Raw genomic sequence first — 4,098 nt, forward strand, 5'->3', positions numbered from 1 at the left:
TTGCACAGCAGAGGTGAAAAGCTTCCCCTTTCATCTGTGAACATTGTAAAACTCTCTACCAAAAACTTAAAAAGTCCCCTAAAATTAAACATAAAGTCTGATTTTACATATGATTATAAACGCAAAAATATTAAATAAAATGGCAGAATATCAATAGCAAAATATTTTAAAGTAACCTCTGGGCAACTATAACATATCTTGAACTGAAACATTTTTAAGGACATTTCTCACTAATAACAGGTTATGATGTTAAATAAAAATAGACATTTGAACAAATTCACATCAATTTTTTTTTTTTTGAAACAAAGTCTCTCTTGTCCGCCAGGCTGCAGTGCAATAGCATGATCTCAGCTCACTACAACCTCTGCTTCCTGGGTTCAAGCGATTCCCCTGCCTCAGTCTCCTGAATAGCTGGGATTATAGGCGCCTGCCACCACACCTGGCTAATTTTTGTATTTTTAGTAGAGATGGGGTTTCACTTTGCTGGCCAGGCTGGTCTCGAACTCCTGACCTCAAGTGATCTGCCCGCCTCGGCTTCCCAAAGTGCTGGGATTACAGGCGTGAGCCATTGCACCCAGCAATTCACATCAATTTTTAAAATATATATATCTAAAAATAAAAAAGAAAATGATTGATTCTAATATGATAAAGAACACACTATTTGGAATGTAAATAAGCACTAAATAAAGTTTGATGCCTATTTGGAAAACTGAGTTTAGGCAACAGTGTTTAAAGCATATTAAATAACATGTCAAAAGTAAACAAAGCCCGGGGCGGTGGCTCACATCTGTAATCCCAGCACTTTGGAGGCTGAGGCAGGTGGATCACCTGAAGTCAGGAGTTTGAGACCAGCCTGGCCAACATGGTGAAACCCTGTCTCTACTAAAAATACAAAAATTAGCCGGGTGTGGTGGTGTGCACCTGTAATCCCAGCTACTTGGGAGGCTGAGGCAGGAGAATCACTTGCATCAGGGAGGCAAATGTTGCAGTAAGCTGAGATGGCACCATTGCACTGCAGCCTGGACGACAGACAGAGACTCCATCTCAAAAAGAAAAAACAAAAAAAAATTCTTATTTGCAGAGCAGCTCAGAGGTTTTTATATGCTAATTATAGAATGAATTTGAATTTCAAATGTGAATTTCCAAGAAGCTATTTAATAGACAATTTCACTATCAATCCTCTTCCCCCTCCCCGCCAGCATGCTTTGAGATTCATTTTTCTCATGACAAGGGTGTTAATTCTTACTGCCATAATATGAATTAACATTGTTCTGGAAGATCCAGCCAATGCAATGTTCCATGAGGTTATGAGTATTGCAAAGCATGATAATAATTTATCAATTTTTGCAAGTGACTTACTTGCCTTCTCAGTAAAACTAAGTGAATCAACCAAATATCATGTATAGTGGGAAAACAATCCCTTTCCTAATAACAAAAATAACAAAATGATACTTAGGCACAAGTTGAGCAAGACCTGGATACAACAATAAGACACAGTGTAGAAGTCCTGGAGAAATAATGCAATAGAATGTTACTGGATAGAAGCGGTACACAGATGTTAGTTTTCCAGAAATAATTTTAGGTTTAACATAATAAAAGTCACAATGTAATCTAGGTAGGAGTAACAGTAGAAGGGGAAATGTTTGATTATACGGCTCCAAAGAATATTTGAGGGAATAAATACTAAATAATTGACCTTGCTCAATCATGTAAGGGGCAAGGAAAATTGATCTGCCAATCAGATATTAAAACATCTTGTAAAGCTGCTCTCTGTAAGGTTATACTGATAAAGGAGCACATAGGAAGAAAAATGAAATAGAACTGATGGTATAGAAACAGGCCTTTTCAGTACATATACTTGTGAATATTACCTTGAAACAAAATAAACCTGCTTATCCCAAATAATAAACTTTGCTGGGGCAACTTGTTTATCTTGGGAAAGATTGAAGATACAGCCCTTCCTCACCCCTTAAACTAAAATCCATCAGATAGACTGAGTATTTAAATGTAAAAAGTGAAACCACACAAGAAATGAAAGAAAACATAGGTGAAGATATATCTGATCTTGGAGGGAGAAGGTCTTTCTTACTGTAACACCAAAGGAAAGGGAGAAATGACGTAACTGATGGGCTGGACGCTCTAGAGGGGGGAGAATTCTTTACACCAATCGACTTCTTAAGACTAAAGGACAAAAACACAGTGGAAAAAACTGAAAAAATACGAAGAGTGTTCATCAAAATGAATGACACATAAAGTAAATATAAGTATGAATAAAATGGTGAATTTACAAAAGTGAAAATATAAATGGTAAATATAAAAGCAAAACCCCAATGCAGTGATTATCAAAGAAATGCAAATTAAGTTATAATGGTGATATGTCATGTTCACTAACAAATTAGCAAAAATTTTTAAATGCTCAAGTTTTGTAATGGAGCAATAGTATGCACAAGCCAAATACTGCTGGAGATAGTATAAACTGGTGTGGTTTTTCTAGAAAATAACTTAGTAACACATATATTAAGAGTCCTGAAAATGTTTGTGATTTTCAACCTGGTATTTCTCCTTTTGAGAATACAACCATAAATCAAAAACATCAACAAAGAATTATGAGTGAAATGTTAATTACATTCCTTATTTATTAATAAAAATTTATTAATGAAAATGGGAGAACGGTAATTACTCCAAACATGAAGTATAATCACATATTTTGTGGCAGGTCCAAATAATAAAATGTCATAACAACTTCAACAATAATATTTTAAAAGAATATTATTTAATAGCATCAGAAAAGGTCACACTAAAATGTTACATAAAGAGGCAAGGCACAAAAATGTATTGGTAGGATGATCCTGAATCATCTTCAGAGAAAACTGGAGAGAAACAAAAATATCAGTGTGATTATCAATGTGTGATTTCAAACAAATAATCAAAATTATTTTCAGCGCTCCCCACCAGCATGCTTTGAGATTCATTTAATGAACTTTTATATGTTAAATGTTAGGTAAACACACGACATTCTATTGTAAAAATTAGATTAGTTGAATGCATGAATGTATTCCTCCTGCAGTTTTATTTTACTTCTGGAGAGAGCCTGGGGAGTCTACCCTGAGCTGTGTTTCTGACATGGCATTGCTGCTAGCCTAGAAGCTAAAGAATTGGATAAGAAGAGGACCTTGCCCGTTCAATTTTCAAGAGAGAAAAACAGAGGGACACTAGAAAACTTTCTAGAACTAATGAAAGTATGTAAAATCAGCCATGCAAATTTAAAAGCCTACATTGTATTAGTAACACTACTTTTCTGAGACAATGGCCTAAACATAGAAAATAAGCATATTCAGCAAGCTAGATGAACATCTGGGAATAGATCAGTGCATAATGATGCTTCTGTCATAATTTTTAAATGTTCTATCTGCTTACTCATTAGTAAGATCTTATCATCTTTAAAAAACACAGAGTTTTCATCATTTGTTACATAATTCTCTTATTTTTCCTTCCATAGTCAAATATTTTATAGTTTGTTGGTGGTAATTTCTGGTTGTTTGTGGTTTATTCCTTAAGAAGTTACGATTTAAGGAACCAATGTGGGAGAAAATTGTATGTGTTATTGCTTATGAAACTTTTGAAGTTTGAGGAAGAATCAAGCAATGGTGCTGATGTTGGAACTGCCCCCTTCCTGAAATAAACGGCAATTTTAATTTTATTTAACTAGAAATAAACAGCAATTTCCTGAAATAAGCAGCAACCATTCAGAATTGGGAAAAAATAGCCACGTTATTTGGGAAAATAAGTTGAGATGCAGAACTTTTCTTGGGAGAAGGGGTATTTTCAATTACTCTAATGAACCCAGCCTTGGCAGTCTTATAGAAATCACTGCACAGAACATGTCTAACATCACTGACATATTCCTTGAGATCAAACTTTCTTCTTTATTTTCATTTATCTTGCTTTTAAATATATTTTTTGAAGAGAAGTTTCATCTAAATAAACTAAAGACATGGTTCTCTTTTCTGGTTTATTTCTGTATTTTTATTTGTGTGTTTCTCCTTATATGGCCCTAATCCAAATAGCTCTGAGTTTGTTCATATAGCATATAACACT

The sequence above is a fragment of the Trachypithecus francoisi genome, unplaced genomic scaffold, assembly GCF_009764315.1.
Source record: "Trachypithecus francoisi isolate TF-2019V2 unplaced genomic scaffold, Tfra_2.0 Lachesis_group3, whole genome shotgun sequence".
Lineage (NCBI taxonomy): Eukaryota > Metazoa > Chordata > Mammalia > Primates > Cercopithecidae > Trachypithecus > Trachypithecus francoisi.